At 44.1% G+C, this 18,710-nt stretch overlaps 1 long non-coding RNA gene across 1 annotated transcript; it reads left to right on the top strand.

Annotated features, from left to right (window-relative positions):
* Nucleotides 1-272: 272 nt before the first annotated feature.
* Nucleotides 273-16,024, top strand: LOC146196358 (uncharacterized). Its single transcript, XR_014706107.1, has 3 exons — nt 273-386; nt 925-994; nt 14,922-16,024. It is a non-coding gene; the product is annotated as an uncharacterized LOC146196358 (long non-coding RNA).
* Nucleotides 16,025-18,710: the final 2,686 nt, after the last annotated feature.

Genomic DNA, 18,710 nt, shown 5'->3' on the forward strand with positions numbered 1-18,710 from the left:
TACGTCATTAGGATTGTAGTCGAATCCAAGAAAACTGTCGCTTTCCTGTATGTGTCCGTCGCGCGAGATACTCTGTGGGGGAAGGAAGGAAAAAAAATAAAGGGTTGGAAGGTGAGAGAGCGCCGCCGCCGCCAGTTCGCACCTGTCCACTTGAAGAACGAGCATGCGCATCTCGTCGCGGCAGTGCAACATGACTCGCTCGAGCCCCCCCCCCCCCCCCCCTCCCCTCCCACAAAAAATGTAATAAATAAATTATCGCGCTCGCGATTTGGCGGGAGGGCAGCGCTGGCGCCCGTTGTTCCGGACAGTTTCGGAGTATTGCAGCTGCCAAGAGTGTCGTGGCCGCGGGCAAATGAAGAAAGGTTCCCCGTCTAATACATGAGTAGGTAAGTGCCATTGTTAATATCCCAATTCCATTTTCAGGCTATTCGTGGTACCGTTGCCGCATTTCTGTGGAAAGCAGCTTTGGCTTCATATACCCCGCTAGCATTGTGGGCACCAAGGTGTGGCCTATGTGGCTTCGGCCTCGACTGTTCTTTCAGCTGTGCACCAACCCATGGTGGATTGCTTTTCGCGATTGGCATGAGATGAAACGACTGGTGATACTAGGATAAAGTTCGTTACCCTAAAGCAAGTGACAAGCTTCCGCTTCGCGCCATGGAATTCACTCAGCATCCTATTCATGTCGCTCTTAATCATAGCATGGTCTATGGAAGAGCAGGACGGGCTGCTGCTGAGGATTGAAGTTAGCCTGATAAGCATATATAAAGTCCTTCTAATACTGGTGAGCCTTAATGTCAGCTGAAAAGTGGTGTTGTGCACGATACCTGCCATGCAATCTCCAGATAGGAATGCACGACTTCCCTGCTACTTCCAATTGTCTACCGTAAATTGCTAATAATTCCATTTTTTACGGCATTTCAGGTGCACCTGACTGCTAAGAGCAATGAAAAAGGACCAGACGTCCATTTGTTTCCATGCGTCATTGCATCGGGTATGTTTATTAGTCTGAATGCCAGACAAACTTTATACTTTTCGTAGGAATCTAAAATAACCCATGGTAGCACTCCACTTAAACAGTTTAATATGTGCGGAAGCACTGTTTGTCATGATCTTGCTTGTCGGTTTACCAATGATACTGGCAAAGTGTGCCTTCAAGAAATGGAAATTGAAGGTCTCTGATAAAGGGAAGGTGCATTATCGCTATCACATCTCGGTGGATGATGGAAGTGTTAAACGTTTTTCACTTGTATAACTAACCGGCATGGAATTAGAGGTACCGTCTTTGCCAAAAGCAACCAGGCTGCTGCGAAGGCTGCCGGAGCAAGCGCGCGGCCGTGTGGCGGCGTTGCGCTCGCTGTAGCTTATCGGTGCTCGTCAGCTCCGAGGGTACAACAGCTGACGTAACTTCGCACCCTCACTCTCGCCCGTTGGATGATAAAAACTAGGCGCGTATGATGTGTGGGTTGCGGTTTCACGCGTGCAAAGCCTGGCTGTGTCCAGCGAGGGCGCTCAGTATAGCGACGGGGCTATTATCTCTTCTCGGCAACAGCGGAAAACAGAAAAGCAGGTGATAGTAGACACGGTGAGCTGTTGTCCGTTTCTAGGACGAATATGTGCTAGATTTGCCAGACAATGCTGCTCCTAAATAAGGGTTCCGCGAACGAGAAAGCAGTCATGTGCATATAATGGCTAAGCGTGAGGAAGCTTTCATTATCGTTTGTTACCTATACCAAAACTTACCTACAGGCAAATGCAAGAATTTGTTAGAATGAAACATTGATCTTATTTATACACAGCCTCCCTAAGGGACTAGCACAATTTTGCAAGCCTTAAAGAGAGATAAGGTGGCTTGGAAGGGTTCACAAGCTTTCCCATAACTTTGTACCGGAGTTATGGTCCGTAAAATTGCAGTACGCAAGGCACCTCGGAGAAAGCATGTTGAAATTTCAAGGTGCGTTATCATTCTTTATGTACAGACGCATCAAACACGCAGGAAAGCGCAATTCTACTGGTGTGTTTCAGTAGCGGATTGCAGAACACAAGCACGTATAATTATATAGCGAGAAACGCGACATCTGCTTCAGGGCAGTTGCCAAGAAGAGCGAATAGCCCCGTCGCTATACTGAGCGCCCTCGCTGGGCATAACCAAGCTTCGCACACGTGAAACCGCAGCCTGCACATCATACGCGCCTAGTTTTTATCATCCAACGAGCGAGAGTGAGGGTGCGAAGTTACGTCAGCTGTTGTACCCTCGGAGCTGACGTGCACCGATAAGCCACAGCGAGCGCAACGCCGCCACACGGCCGAGCACTTGCTCCGCCAGCCTTCGCAGCAGCCTGGTTACTTTTGGCAAAGACGGTACATATGCCGCCAGTTAAAATTCCTATCGCAAACTAGCATCCAACATTAATAGCAGATGGCTGCGAAATGGAACGCAAAATGGCATTTGAATTTCGGGGCATTTTCGTGCATGGTTAAGCAAAGAAACATTAGCACAATGCTAATCTGTCACCCGTTAATAATTAGAGCATTAATAACTATTCGTCCTTAATGGTTCTCACACTCCCGGACACCCTTAGAGTGAGTGGGGGGGGGGGGGGGGGGGGGGGGGGGGTTGCTGTTCCGGTCGCAAAGGACAATATAAGGACAAGGCCAATGTAAACGACAGAAAGAATAGTAGTGCAGTTTAGAGCCCATTTTCCATTCGATAAATTTTTTTATGCAACCCAGTGAGCAGCTGTATAAAGCGCAAGCTTTGCTCACAGAAGTAACCGCAAAGGCAGGCATGACGGGAACTGGGATGGTTACCGGAAATTATTCCTCAATTCGTTTATTAAGCTTTAAATGGGCTTTTTTCATCTTAGCCCGTAGCAAATTATGCGTATTTTTGAATACTCTAACTTCTTTTGAAGCTTTCATATAAGTAAAATAAATATTTATTTTGCTATTTTAAAGGGCTACAGACATGACATGCATAACTTGCAAAATTTGATTTTTTGCCCTCACTGAATTGCTTGTATGTAATTACATCCATTGCGTTGATTTTTGTTTTCACCACGAAAAAAAGAGCACTCTATGGAATGGTGGCAGCAAAACAAAGAAGTCTCGTACAGAAGTGAAAAAGAAAGTTATTAACTTTTTTCATCCAATTTGAGAGGTACACTGGGATATCTATGTGTGCATATTCACTGATAGCATTAGATTCCTTCTTTAGTTTCAGTTTTAAAGCAACTCGGGAGTGCAGTAGGGTGCAGTTAAAGCCTGATTTTTTTATGAAGAGAAATCGCTTGCAGTACTTTTAACCGTGGTGTTTTTTTGTATATGATTGCACGTCATACATCTTGGTCGAGAGCAAAGATGTGGTTGTGTTTGAAGCTTGTTGTCGAGTTTAGAATGTACTAGCTTAACTCCGAGGTTCGTATCACGTTTGCATGTTACCCTTTGTGCGTCTGGTAATACTTTCTTCAAGCGTTCTTTACACGTTAGCTTGGCGTGGTATTTCCGCAGAAGGTTGTTTGCGTGGAAGGGCATTGGTGTATTTAATTACTATTATCTGTAGATATTTGGAACCAGTGCGATTACTTGAGTTATCAATGTGGTCCCGGGTCCCCACTGGGCATGAGGGGGTAGAGGTACAAGCTAGGGATATAGCTATTAGCATATTAATTTAAAAGAACTGACCCAGTTTCTCTCGCGGCTCGCCGCCACTTGGCTGCGTCGGCGTGGTACGGCACGGGCTCCGAAGAAGGGCTGGAATGACCAATGCTGCGGATCGCCGTCGCTGGGCTGCGTCCGTGTGGTGCTGCACGGAATCCGAAGAAGGGCTGGGTGTTCGTCACGGCTAGGTGATGGAATGCAGAGGCCTGCCGCTACTTCGTTATTTTCCAGCTGGTGGTGGGATGTGCTGTCAGGCATGGAGGCAGGATGACAGGGGCCGAACTTGAACGGCGGCTTGGCCCCGGGCTCTCAGGTCGTGGCGCAGCCCCAGTCTTCTGCCCTGCTGGTCTTCAGTTTGACCGTCTCGTCCGCAGTCGGCGATTGCTCTTCACTCTCGTCTCCTCCTTTAAGCTATCCGCGCTACTGTTGCGCCTGATTTTCCCCGCCGTACGGGAGGACCATCTCCGCGGCCACCGGCTGCAATTATCTCCCTCGCGGGTTTCGCCCTTTCGCCGGTCCCGTCCCAAGGGAGTCGTCGGTCGCTGTCCATATATTGCCAGGGTTCTGTACCGCGATACTAAATATGGGCATGTGTAGAGTTTAGCTACTCGACGCCGGTATGGCACGGTGAGCAGTGTCCAGAAAATGTCAATAATCGACGTCCATAGCTTAGTGCACGCGCCGTCACTCCTGCATGGGTACTCCAGTTGCACTGGCTAACGCGAATATATTCATGGGATTTCTAAAATCCAATTTACAAACTCTTCTATACTTTCACTATATTTGACGATATTTTCATGATATGGCAGCATGGATCGCAATCACACCATTCGTTCATCTCGCGTCTCAATAATCATTACACTAGCATTATATTCACTTGTCAATCGTTGCAATTCAAAGTCGACATTCTCGACACCATGGTGTCAGTGGAAAACTAGAAATTTCTTTATACAGAAAGCTAACGGATAAGTAACAATGCCTAGATTTTACCAGCCATCATTCGAGGCATTGTAAGCAAGCAATATTTACAGGACAGGCAAAATGGCTTTGAAGATTATGAGTAATGATAGTGACCATCAAAACGATCGACATTAATTTAAACCAATACTAATTCAAAGGAACTATGCCTGTAACTATCTTAATAAGGCTAAAAAACAAGCACTTTAAACCGCAACGATGTGCTCACGAAATGATCAAAGCCCAACACTGATTGCAGCCTTTATTGCGCATCTTCAAACGTCGTCTACCTGCTAGAATGCTCCCTCTGTCATAAACAGTACATCGGAGAGACAGGGCAATCAATGAAAAAATGGCTTAATGGCCATTGCGCAGACTAAGGAAAAAGCCACCCGAAAGATGTTTCCCACCATTTCGATCAGAAAGAACATAAGTTCAAATAATTAAATTTTATATTCTCCTGTCAAGCTTTAATATCTAAAGGAACGTTAGACTCCCTTAAATATGTTCCCTCTGCAGCATACTAGTCGGGAAAACAATCCCATATAGCGTTAATCATACAGTTTATTCACAGCACGTGTACACTCTATCCCCCCACCGCAATAACATAACCTGCACGTGCTTCTCCAAACATGTTTCCTTCTTACCACTTCCTACTTTATTTGGCCTTGAACCTTGTTTTTTTCTTTTTGGCGTGCCTGGCGGGGCACTGTCCTGCTACTATGCTTGTCTTTGTCCTTCCCCCGTTTGCTCAAAGCTTCTGAGAATTGTTCCCCTGCAGATGTATTCCTCGTCAGTACCCTCTGGAATGTCTGTCAGTTTTCACGAAAGGTGCGTCTGCACTGAACCTGGTTTATGTGCTCTCTAATAATCCACGCCGCATTGTAGCTTTTCCTGGTGCTGCCGCTTTTATTTCTTTTTTAGGCCACATGATCGCTGATTCCAGACTCAGAAAAACATACTGAAGAAACATTTTTTTTATTTTTTTTTACTCCTTAACCTACTTCCTTCTCACCCACCCTCCCCCTCCCCAGCTCTTCTCTTTCGGAAGCAAAAGCGTATTTAAACCCCTGCCAGTGATGCTCGCTCTGCGACGAAGTCGAACAGAGGCTTCTACCCTCTACCCTTGTTCAGTCCTCTTTCATACCGTGCAGCCGTCACTTCCATATCGGTCTACTTAGAAATACGTAAGGAATATTATCTGGCCAACAGGACTTCTTCACATCGAGTTTTAAATGAATGTTCAGTACACCTTGTTCATTAAGGAATATTATCTGGCCAACAGGACTTCTTCACATCGAGTTTTAAATGAATGTTCAGTACACCTTGTTCATTAATAATGACGTCGGCAATATGAGACGAAGGGGAAGTGAGAACAGATTTGAAAACAGATTTAAAGTGCTGTTTGAGAGCATGCGCACTTTTTTTTTCATTAATAACTTGAGCACCATTAAGTTTGAAAATATCACATGATAACAGAGTAGGAAACATTTGCCGCCAAAGTTTCTCAGGAGCCGTCAAAAATATTTAGGCAAGCTTTCTGAGTAATAGTGTCCTTTGTCCTTGATTATCGCACTTTGTAATTCAGCTTCCTAAGCCGCGATTTCGTTCTTCAAATGACGTGAATAAGAGTTATTTTTCCTCTTTTTCTTCTCGTTTTTCAATTTCTTTTTCTTCTCGTTTTTCAATTTCTTTTATAATCCACGTGTCCCGAAAGTCTAGAGGAATTTCCTTTTTTTTCTTTTCTGTACGCAACACAACGCCCTCAATGTACTCATTAACAATAGCTAAACATGTTCCAAAGGTCCTTTATATTGGCAGTAGTGTCCGAAAAGGCGTCGGAAGTAAATAAAAGAACGTCAGTGATGGAAATTCCATCGGTACGGGCGAAGTTATGAAACCTATTGTAGTTGTATCGTTCTGATCGAATGTTTAGGCAAATCCCGCAACATGGAGAAGATTTGTATTAAGGGAATAATTACAGTCTGACACCCACACATGCACAGCGAAACGGCTACAAAGGAAAGCTATTCGTTGCTCAGAAACTTCGGAGTTAAAGAAGAATTCTTCGTTGAGCGGGGATCAAACCCAGAACCACTGTTTCTCCAGTGTAGTTCCTCTGCCAGTTGAGCCAACCTGGACAGTCAGCCGACCAAATGATAGGGCGAGAGCGAATGAACCAATGCCTCGAAATTGGTTTTGTGGCAGTATATCTGTGCTTGAGTAGATTTCTGAAGTCAAGAAAATAGGTGGAAGAAAGCATCAATGATTTTTCCAGAGATGGTTCCACAGAAAGCCAGAATCAGGAGACAGGATTTTGCACGGAACGAAAGCGTGGCCCGGTGCTTATAGCAGGGGATTCTAACATGAGCAGGTGCAGTCAATCCATATTCGAACGCGTAAAAGGCGATAAGTGAGTATCAGTGAGTTTTCCCATGGAGAACAATAAACGCGATACTGAACAACGAAGAATCTCGCAGGGAAAAATCTAGTGTGATAGCATCGGGACTGAATGGTATCCTAAGCGGGGACGCCGCGCAAGTCCCAGAAACTTTATCTCGGGGAGTGGATGACGCCAGGGTGATAGCAAAGCAGGTGCAAATTGTTGTTTCCACAGTAGCCGAAGTGCTACGACAGAACAGGAAGGTTTAACAGGGTGTGGTGAGGGTCAGTCAAGAGATAAGAAAATTAAGCCTTGAGAAAGGCTTCCAAGTTCCGGACGTAAACAGGGACGTGCGTGGATCGCGCTTTGCCTAAGGGTTAACGAGATGGCATCATTTTTAATGAAAGCGTGGAAGCAAAAAGTGGCTGGTGCCTGGCGGGCCAGCCAGTTCCTTTCCAGAGGGTCCGCGAGCGGTCCTGGCGCAGGATTAGTTGGCGGCGAAGCAGTGAAAGGGTAACAACGAAGGCTGGACCTAACAGAACGGCAAAGACGAGGTCCCGAGAGAAACCTAAAAAAAAAAAAATTTAACACCAAGATCAGTTACATAAACATGCAATGGGCAGGAAGAGGGTTAAAGTAGAAATACACAGAGAGTGGTTAGAAATATAACAGTAGTTAATGGACTAAGAAATAAGCATGTACGCTCCGTGAGAAACACGCCTCAGGGAACTAGAAGAGCTACCATTTGTTGATAGCTATGACTGCGAAGGCCGCAAAAAAACAACGAAGAAGGAAAAGGTGCAGCTTTGTAGATACAATAAGAGAAACAATGAAAGAAATAAAATTATTCTGCAAAGAATAAATGTCGGCATCGTGAACATTTGCCGGCAGGGGGACTTGGCTATGGACATTTTAGAGACAGGCGAGACATGCATGCTGGAAAATAAGGATCTCTTTAAAGATGAATACAGTAATTTTACCGGGAAGGTAATGATAGATTTATTTGAACGGCGTAACCTATTTATTCCAAGCAGAGAAACTAAATGTGACGGACAAATCACGCGAAAATTCCGGAAGAAGCAGACAATCACAGATTACGACCTAATGTAGCAGGGAGTTTATAGGAAGCTAAAAATATAGACGAAAACACGGAGTACACTGTGCGAAGTGATGATAAACATATTAGTCTACACGCAGTTGGGCTTCCTGTTCAATAGAGAAATGCAAGAAATACGGAAACAAAACGCACATTGCAAGGAGCACCGAATAGCGCTAACGGCAGCACGTATACTGGAACCGATAGAAAAATAGCCAGTGGCAGAGAGATATTAAAGATTAATTTCCTTTCCACAATAAATTCACGGTTTGCGTAAAGAAATAGGCGCGCCATATCTTCAACATATTTAAGGACGGACTCAAAGCTGGATATTGCTTTGGAATAGCATTTTTACTCTTTTCTTTCGGACATCACTTGTAAAGGACTTCAAAAACAATGCCGTATATGTGTCCCAGTCCTTCGGAAAAGGTTCTTGATTTTCCTACAGCACTCGTGAAGACCCTTAAAGTGGAGAATAGATTTTCCTCCGCTTTGTAGCGTAGTCCAATACGGTGAATCTTCCCACGCAGTCGAAGAGATCAAGCCATTCTTCCGTATATTCATCGGACTGGCCAAGGAAGGTGAGGGGCTCAGAAGACTGCATGAACACAAAACGATTTGCGTCATCGGCTGGCATTTGTCTACAGGGGCATCGTCCTCTTAACCGGCTTGAGCCCCTCCGCCAAATGTCACATAGTGGTGTCAATTTTGTGGTCGACAAATGAAAAGATTAACCATTTACTGGGCTGACTTGCGCTCGCAGAAGACGTATAAGCAATCGGCGGTGTTAATAGCCTTGCGCTCTGCGGCGAATGCTCGGTGTCTGGTCAGAGCTCAAGTTAGAGTCGTCACAGAAACATCTAGATAAAGGCGCAATATATGACCAGCGCAACCGAAAACATTGTAGGCGCAGACGCGTGCGGCTGGGATCATTTGCGATACATCTCGGCGCATCTTGAGCGAAAAGAAAGTGAAAAAAAAAAAAAACGGCTCGCGACAACGAACATTAACAAAGAATGTCTCATGCTGCAAGTAATAAGGCCACACGCTTGCGTCTGTTCAAAAGAAAGAATTAATCATTAATCAGGCACATCATGCACTCTGTCATTTACAAACAGGAAGAGGACCCACTCCAGGCGTACGCCAGAATCTACATCCAACTATCAGAACATTGTTCGTTAAATATTACATACTGTTTCCTATCTGTGACGTACGCTGAAATCGATTTGACCATTTTTCCATTTTCAGTATTGCGTCTAATTTGTAAATCAGCTTCTTCAGATAAACATTAACACATCCTGTCAAAACATTCATTAATATTACATTCGAAAGTTTTCCTTTATTTATTTATTTACTTAAGAAGTCATGAACCATATGAACACGTTGAGTGCATGTAAACGCATTTCTTGAAAAATTGTTTCTATAGTGTAAAAAAATAATTTTCGCCGGAGAATTCAGGTATGTGACTAGAATGATATATTCAAACAGTTTCCGAGTTTTCGATGTTAGCATATTCGGCTGTAGTTTAGAACAGCATTGTTTCGTAGTTTTGTGAATGAGTTTAATCTTAGCGGTTCCCAAGTCTTTCGGTACTGCCCTATTGAAATTAACTAGTGGCAAGCAGTTAGCAACCTGTGCTGCATTTCACTCTAGAAATACATTGTCTCCGTCTGCCCAGAGCGATCATAACTGGCAGCGGTTTGAATACGCTTGGCTTCCGAAGAAGAAGAGCTGGGGAGGGAAGGCTGGGTGAGAAGAAAATAGATCAAGGATTGAAAAAAATTAAATCAAGATAAAAATGAAATGTTTCTTCAATACGTATATCTCAGCCTGAAAAAGAATTAATATCGGCAGCATCACGAGCAACTACAATGCGCGGTGGATTAGTAGTCAGCACACAAAGCAGGTTCTGTGCAGACATACCATTCTTGAAAAGGGACAGACATTCCGAAGGATCTTGATAAGGAATATATCTGCAAGGGGAACAATCTTCAGAAGCTTTCCGCAAAGGACAAAGAAACAGAATAATAACAGGGCAGTGAACCACACCTGATATACCAAAAACAAAGTTTTAAGGGCCAACTAAAGTAGGAACTGATAAGCAGGAAACGTGTTTGGTGAAACACATGCAGTTTATGATATAGCGGAGGGTGGATAGAGTGTACACGGCTGTGAATAAACTGAACGATAAACACTATTTGGGATTGTGTTCCTTACTAGTACCCTGCAGATGGAATATATTTAACGAAATCTAACTTTCTTTTAGAGATATTTATTCCTGCTGGTTCCAATATACTAAATTATGAATTAGATATTCCTGTATATATGTTCTGCCCCTTGTAGATTTAAAGCTTGACTGGAGAATACAGAATTTAATTTCTTCGAAGTTATGGTCTTTCTGTTTGAAATGCTGGGAAACTGCTTTCGATAGATTTCTGCCTGGCTCTGCCCGATAGCTATGTACTGTTTAAGACAGAAGGAGCATTCTAGAAGGCGGACAACGTTTGAACATGTGTAATTAGAGCCAAATTTTTTTTGTGAAGAGTGAAACCACTCGCAATACTTTTAACAGTGTTCTCTCTTTATATATGACTGCACGTCTTGCATCTTGGTCTAGAGCAAGGATGTGGTTGTGTCGGATGGTTGTTGCCGAGTATAGAATGTAATAAATATCTCTGTTACCCTTGGTGCCTCAGGGAATATTTTCTTCGGGCGTTCATTACACGTTAGCATGGAGTGGTATTTCCGCAGTATATTCTTTGTTTGGAAGTGCACTAGGAATTTCGTCATTCTGTTGCGCAAAAACGGATTTAAAACCTGGTTGCAAGCATCCCCAGTTTTTAGTTCATCATTTCCTTGAGCACCGCTATGCTCAGAAATATCACATGATCGCGGAGCCGGGAGATATTTGGTGCCAAAGTTTCTGAGGAGCCGTGAAAAACACTTTGGCTGTCGGAGTGATATTCTTAATTGTCCTTCATTATCTTGCGTTGTAATTCATATAAAATCGCTCTTTTGGTTATCTCAGGGTGTGGATGACGCCAGGACAATAGAAAAGCAGGTAAAATTGTTGTTGTACAGTACCGGAAGTGCTAGGAGAAAACAGGAAGGTTGAAGAGGATGTGGTGAGGGACATTCAAGAGACAAGGAAATTAAGCCTTGAGAAAGGCTTCGAAGTTGCTGATTTATACAGGGACGAGCAACGATCAGGCTAAGGGTAAACGAAATGGCATCAATTTCAATGAAAGGGTGGAAGCAGAAATCGCCTGGCGCATGGCGGGCCGGCCAGTTCCAATTTTAGAGGATCCGCTGGCGGTCCTGGCACAGGAGTAGTTGGCGGCGAAGCAGAGGAAGGGTGATTACGAAGGCTGAACCTAACAGAACGGCAAACACAAAGACACGAGAAAAACCTAAAAAAGTAAATTTAATGCTAGAATCAGTAGAAAGATTGTGAGAGTGGTTACAGATTTAACTGCAGTTAAAGGGGCGAAGAAATGGACATGTCCGCGGCGTGCATGACATCTCAGTGACCTAAAAGATCTAACAATATTTGATAGCTACGTCTGGAAAACAGAAAAGAAAAAATGCAAGAAATAAAATAATTCCGAAAAGCATATATCCGCGTACCGGGTACAATTGCTAGTAGGGAGACCTGGCTAGGGGTGGTTTATTTGGAGACAGGCGAGAAATGCAGGCAGAAAAATAAGGATCTCTTTAAGCGCCTTAGGAACGATATAGGAGGCGATGCGATATTATAATGTTAAGTGACTTCAACGGCCACATCAACGATATGGATGAATGGACTGATTGTAACGAGAAGTTAATAATCGATTTAGTGAGCGGCGCCACCTATTTATTGTAAACAGAGGAACTAAATGAGAGTACCAAATCACGCGGGAATTCCGGAATAGGTAGACAATTCCTCATTAAGGCCTAATTTAGCAGGGAATAATTAGCAAGCGCGAACATATACGATGACAGAGAGTACAGTATGTGAGGTGACGATCAGCATATTAGTCTGCACGTAGTTGGGCTCCGTGTTCAAAAGAGAAATGCAAGACTGAAAGAAAACGCCCAACTGAACGAGCCACCGATAGAGATAACAGCAGCGCGTAGGTATACAGGCAAAAATAGAAAAACGCACCGTGGCAAAGTGGAATTATAATCAGGTAGAAATGCTCATAAGTGAAAAAAAATAATCAATTAAAATTAGCGAACCGCTGATATGAAAAGAGGAAGCCACGAAGCCTGTAGAATAAGGAAATTAGAGAAGATTTTGAACAGTGATGGGAAGCTTCAAGGGAACAGCAAGAGGCGAAAAGGGCGCAGCTATCTCAGAAAAAAATACACCAAAAATGGGAATCATATCGGGAGAGGAAATTGCCTTTGCAGGCCCTCGTCCAAAGCCAAACAAATCAGCCCAGCGATTGTTGGATAGCTGTAACCCGAGATGCAATTAAAGGTGGACCAAGAAAATGCTTGATACAGGGAAATTGGCCCCGTAAAAGGAACAAAATCAGTAATGAAATCAAGATTCCGTGGACAAATCTTTAGAGGGAGAGGACACTTTGAACTTCAGTACATCAATTATAGCTGAGTCAATTAGAAGTGATGAAAGGGTAATTTCTTGATGTGCAGAAGCAACAAAGGGCTGCAAAATAAAACGTAGCGTAGAACTTACCAATCAGAACTGGGAAAAGGCGAAAGCAAAGCAATTTAAATGCACATCCTCAAGAATGGACGAAATCCCAACCACGCCGATTAAGAAACTTTATGCAGGAAACAAGGAAATGATTTAAGGTTCGGAAAACCGTCCTAATGAATTAGCCAATCCCACAAAACTCGCCAAAGAGTAAAATAAAATTGATTTATAACGGAAAATGAGATACAATCCACATAAAATCCTTCAGGCCGATTACGATAACATCTGTTATATGTAGGCTATATGTTATATATACGCTGTTGTATAGATTGGGTAGCTCCTATGAAAATTACTAAAAGAGGAAGGTTTAGTTGATGAGGTAGCAGGTTTTCTATTGGAAATATATAGGGATAATAAATTAGAGAATGCATGAGAATGGATAAGAGTACGGAAGCTATCGAGTATGCAAAGGATAAAGACACGTTTGGCCTCTGTGACCACTATGGTTTATGACTGTCATGACTGTTCACGGGTGAGTATGAAAAGGAACTACAAGGGAGTAACCTAGCCTTTAATCTGTCATAGATTAGGCTGACGTCTCTCTGGAGCAGCTGATTCCTAGTTTAATTTATGCCCAGGATAATTTACTGATAGCAGACAGCCAGGAAAACCAATAAACGTTTAATAACTCTTGTGGAGATAAAGAAGACACTATAGGCTGCACGTTTAGCGCAAATAAATGGGGTCTGATGGTGTGCAATTGCTCGAACGATGAGCGCTTACAATTCAAAGCCAAGAAAAGCCAGAGTGGCAGAATCAATATATTTTGGTGTATGGGTATGTGGAGGAACTACATGGGAAACAAAAATGGTATATTGTCGCAAAAGGTTGAAAAGATGCCAGGTTACTGAAGTATAACGAATTGCAGGAATGCAACAGCTATGAGGTACTGAGGAATGTTAGAAAAGGAATTATGATGCGAGGGCTTACATTTGGGAATTCGTTTTTAGTGGAGATTAGAGATAAATCATAACGCTCTTGACGATTAGCTCTAGGGTCCGACGGTAGAACCAGAAACTAGGCGGCAGAGGGTAATATGAACTTGATATCGTTCGAATCACTGAAAGCCAAATACTCCGGAGCCCTAAACTACATCACTCATTTCTCTTTCCACTCTCACCCTCCTGCCTTCCCTTACGGTACGGTCAGGTGTCCACAGAACAAGTGTGACAGATACTGCGCCTTCCTTTCCCGTGAACCAATTATTATTAGGAGTCAGAGTCCCCAGTGGTCGCGTTAATGAATAATCGGCGGTAGTTAGCAAAATATGATTGCAAGATAGGTAGAAAAATATCTACAAAGATGACATCAGGTTAGAAGAGTGAAAATAAAATAAAAAAGAGCATCTGAAATTATGAAGCAAGTGACAGATAACAACAGTGAAGTTGTAAAGAGAAAAATAGAGGTCAAACATGGTGGCAAGCAACGGCTACCGACCAGTTTCACAGGGGACGCGGCGATATTCCATTCATCAATGAGTACTCACTTTCTTGATTTAGGGTTATCAGCATCTATCAGGACAATCGAAACAGCCTGATGGTCAGATACTCTGGTTACTAATTTACAAGGACTGTTTGCCAATATTTTTCCTATTATAATCAGCAGGTCGAGAATTGACTGCGAGTAACCTCTTAAACTTCTAAGGGCTTTTACAATTTTCATTAAATCGTATTGGAACTCATTGTTGAACATTACTCCGAGAATTCATCCTTGTTTTTTGCCGAGAGGCTATAGACCTGTATATCCGGGAGACTGAAGCCACGGGAAAAAATAGTTCGATCATTTAGTTATTCACGTAATTTTTTAATTTGTCCATGACCGAGGCGAAAGAGTCCTGTTGGTTAGGAGGGCATTGGAATAGAGGGGCGTCAGTGCGCATGCCCAGAGTGAAAACGCACACCTTACCATTGCAGCGCAGCATTTTGTGCAGGCGCATTGCCGACCCGGTATGCTCTTAACCGACATGGTCCTGATAGTCTAAACTCGTTACTATATTCATGCATGGCGGGCTCACCTCTTTCGAGAGTCAGACGTAGCACGCTAGGTGGGTTCCGGAACAGCAGGTCATCGCTTCTGTTTGCTGGCACAGTCAGACGAGGCTTACACCCTTCTTCGCTTGGCAGGCCTCGATGCGCCCTCGGAGAGGTCGCTGTCGTCCGAGCTGCTGTCGCGGTCTTCAGAGCTGCTGTCGCTGTCTTCAGAGCTGCTGTCGCTGTCTTCAGAGCTGCTGTCGCTGTCTTCAGAGCTGCTGTCGCTGTCTCCCGAGCTGCTGTCGCTGTCTCCCGAGCTGCTCTCGCTGTCTCCCGAGCTGCTCTCGCTGTCTCCCGAGCTGCTCTCGCTGTCTCCCGAGCTGCTCTCGCTGTCTCCCGAGCTGCTCTCGCTGTCTCCCGAGCTGCTCTCGCTGTCTCCCGAGCTGCTGTCGCCGTCTCCCGAGCTGCTGTCGTCATCACTCGATGCGTCTTGCAGCCATGCCCACTGGCGCACCAGCCTCTTCAGCAGTAGTCGTCGGAGCAACCCCTCGCCGTGACGGCTGGAGTCGATCTCCGCGATCTTCCTGACAGCTGCGGAAAGAAGAGAGATAATATTAATTTCCATAGCGAAAAGGAAGGCTCTACTCACGAGGCTCTGTTCACGAGAGGACGTCTTACTTGAGCGGCGCTCAAACACAGAATGGCCGTGCGAGCTAGCTTGTTTTCCCGTGGTTCGCCTTTCCCTCACCCTCTTTTTAGCTGTGATTGGCTGATGCGGACCGGGCAATGACCTTATGTGTCAGTGAATCCGGCAACAAGCAGTCGGAAGTGGGGGAGAAGGGAAATACAAAATGGGGCACATGATTTCAGGGAGATAATTTTCGATATCTATGATTAGCAGTGCCGCTTTTATATGGTATTTCGATTTTGTTTTTCAAATGTGGCAAAACCATGATTTTGCACCAGTATAACGCGTGTTAATAGGAACAAAAAGTGGAAATACAACCATGTTCATGCCCAAGGCTGCAGCACTGCTTGTTCTGGAAAAAGAGAACTTGATTCAGTATAATGTATTCCAAAGGAAAATTTTAATGAAGTGCTGATTTCTAAAACAGCACAAAAATTTAAGTGTCGCAGATGAGAATTCACCACGTGTTAAACAAGTTGGCATGAAAACGCTATATGTGTAATGCTAGTAACTTAATGTAATGGAGCATTAAACCACGCAGTCTTGTTGGGAAGCTGCCATTCGTTTCATTGGGGGGAGGGGGGGGGGGCAAGGAGTGGCTCGGCTCCAAAGAGCATGAGTTGCTTCGGTGACGCGATGTACCTGTTTCCTTCATCTGAAATAGTAAATAAACGAACGTGATGCAAAGAAATTCCGCTCCAGTTTGAGCATACTGACACAGTGATCGCGCAAAATTCGGTCACTGGGTCATGATTAACATATAAGAGATATGTAGAAAGATTAGCAGAGTATAGTGCGCTACGGTATACTTTGTGTTGAATTTAGTCGGAATGGTCACAAAGTATCGCTGTCAAAAATGTAAAAGTAAAAGCAAAATTGGTCTCATTAGCTAATGGCCTAGTGCCACATTTGAATGTATCAAATTCTAAAATAGTTAATAAATCAGTCAATTATGCGGCAGGATGCGTCCGCAAAATCGTGTCTGCAGCAGTTATTGAGAACTGGTTGAGGTTAATGAGTGGTTGCTATCGATAGAGGGTGACCTAATGTTGCTGCCGCCGAAAATATTCGTCCAAAAAGTTAATTAGGCAATTAATAACAGACAGAAAATATAAAATTTGTCCGTAGCAGTTGAGTAATTGAGATGTGTAGAGGTTAATGAGTGGCGCTAATCGGTAGACGGTGACGTTATGTTGTGTCCGAAATATAGTTAGGCCAAAAAGTTAATTACGTAATTAATTAGATTCACAACACGCAAAATTTTTGTCTGCACCAGTTGTGAGTAATAGAGAAGTGGTAGATGTTAATGAGTAGTGTCAATCTATAAAGGAGCCATAATTTGTGTCCGAAAAAGTATTTAGGTTAGTGAGTGAATTAGGTAAATAATTAGAGGCAAAAAATGTAAAAAGTAAAGGCGAAATTGGTCTCATGAGCCAATGGCTTGGCGCCATATTTGAATGTATGAATGAATGAATGAAGCCTTTATTGAAAGGAAGGGATGGCTCTCGGCCGCTGTTTGGGTTCTTGGGGAGTTAGGAGGGATGGGATTGTAACTTCGTCTTAACGGTTCTTCAAGCTGTTGCTTGTTGCTTGCCATGGGGCCGATATTCGCGCTGTAAGTCGACCTCTCTCACACTACTCGAAGCAGGCCGCTCTCACTGCCGTATGTAGCAATGGAGTGTTGTATTTCGGTGCTTGATATAACCCTGCTAATGTGGGCATGTCGTCGTGTGGAATATGCGTAATTTTGTTTCTTCCTCGTGAAAACGATGGACGTTGCCATATAAGATGTTCTAGGTCTGCTGTACACTGTTCCTGACAGTGCGTGCATATGTTGTGTTTGAGTGTTTCGTGTCTTCGGAGAAACCACTTGTCAAGTATGTGCGGTGTGCAAGCAGCGTTTGTTATTACATTGTTGAGAAATACCTCTTGTGGTCGAGTGAGCCCTTTCGTGTCCTCAAACATCGGCGTTGGTGTCGCTTCATGTAATCTAAGCCTACTGTCGTGTTTTATTTTGGTGCGTACATAGTGCATCATCGATCTGCCAGGGGAGCCTTTAGTGAGCATTGTTTGGTAAGGATTTAAGTCTATCGGTTTAGGCATGGAGTTGGGGTGTGGGGAATTGTACGTTTCAGCAAGCCCACCCGTTTGCGCGGCGGCCGCTTGCGCGGCTGCGTTTCCCCCGTCCGTGCCAGTATGTCCCGGTGTCCATATAATTTGAATTTCTATTCCAACTTCCCGCATTCCCTTCAGCCTCTTTCTGATGTCCTTGGCCACTGCGTTGTCTGTAGTTGGTGCCGTCAGCTCTGCAATCGCTGCATATGATTTGGTTAAAATTCTATATCCATTGAAGTTATTTTTTCTGGCTGCAGCGGTCGTAATGGTATTTATGGCTCCCCATATGGCAAGCAACTCGGAGTGTAAAATTGTTCCTCCATTGGCCGTAGGTTCTCTGGTTTTGTGTGGTCCTTCCCTGATTTCGGTATGGGGTATATCAATGATACCTTTAGTGCATCTGGCACCACTCCGGATTCCCATGAATCGTTTATGATAGTTAAGAGCTGATCTTGGGCTTCGTCGCTAAGATTTTTGAGCTCCTGCCATGTTAATAGCTCGCCAAATGTAAATGGCTTTTCAAGTTCCATCACTGTGTTGTCAATCATGATCGCCGGCAATGGTGGCGAGGGTATCTCAGAAGCATGCGGGAAGAACGTGTGGATCACCTTTTCCTCGAGCGCAGCTGGGTTCTCGCGCAGGAACAGCTCTGCCAGTGGTAGTGCGCTTTTCTTTTTCCCCAGCAGGCTTCGTAGAATTCCCCACAGCTTTTTAAGGCCGGGTTTGCGTCCGAGCGTCGCACAAGTGCTGTACCATGAATCTGTTTCGAGCTGTTGTTGGTACTCCTTGATGAGTCGATATTGGCGCTTAAGGCTCATGAGATCCCTGTGGCGCTTTTGAATGTATCAAATGCTAGAATAGGTAATTAAAACCATCAATTAAGGTGACGTCCAGGATGTAACCGGATGTGAGGACGAAACCGGATGTAGAGCCGAAAAAGGGCATAGCAAGAGATTGGCGCGCAATTTGAAAGTTCCAAAGGCTATAATGGGTAAAAAAGGAGTGATTTAATGTGACATAGAAGATGTGACGTCATGCAAATGGACGTAGAGTCCAAAAAGGGCATATGAAAGAACTGGCGCAAAGTTTGAAAGTACTAAAGAAGAAACTGGTAAACAAGAAGTGAATAAAGCAACTAC

The sequence above is a fragment of the Amblyomma maculatum genome, chromosome 3 (assembly GCF_055883805.1).
Source record: "Amblyomma maculatum isolate TAMU_Amacu chromosome 3, ASM5588380v1, whole genome shotgun sequence".
Lineage (NCBI taxonomy): Eukaryota > Metazoa > Arthropoda > Arachnida > Ixodida > Ixodidae > Amblyomma > Amblyomma maculatum.